The sequence below is a fragment of the Penaeus monodon genome, chromosome 33, assembly GCF_015228065.2.
Source record: "Penaeus monodon isolate SGIC_2016 chromosome 33, NSTDA_Pmon_1, whole genome shotgun sequence".
Classification (NCBI taxonomy): Eukaryota; Metazoa; Arthropoda; class Malacostraca; order Decapoda; family Penaeidae; genus Penaeus; species Penaeus monodon.
The window spans coordinates 12,331,399-12,331,809 of NC_051418.1; positions in this window are offsets into that span (position 1 = coordinate 12,331,399).

The window sequence follows — 411 nt, forward strand, 5'->3', positions numbered from 1 at the left end:
TCCCAAACTAGAACAGGACCTGATGTTATTATACAGTCGTAGCCATCATTAATGCACTTGTTGCCGGATGTACAAGAAGTGACGTAAGAATTACCTAGCGCCACAAAAGTCCGAATGGCTGTAGAGATGACGGACAAAGGATTAAAAACGGGGAGAAAAGACCCATTTAAATAACAGGGGGCTGTGCTCAGCGAAATGCAGCACAAAGCAACACCGTTAATTAGAGATCTTTATCCTGCTTACCCCATCATGCGGAAACTTACGACAGATATTATATAGAAGGAAAAATTACTAATGAACAAAACATGACACGAGAAATAGTATAGGGACTAGCTTTTAATACACAATACATTATAAAAAAAATGAAAAGCTTGACATGTGTCGATTATTAAAAAAAAAAAAACCCTACAA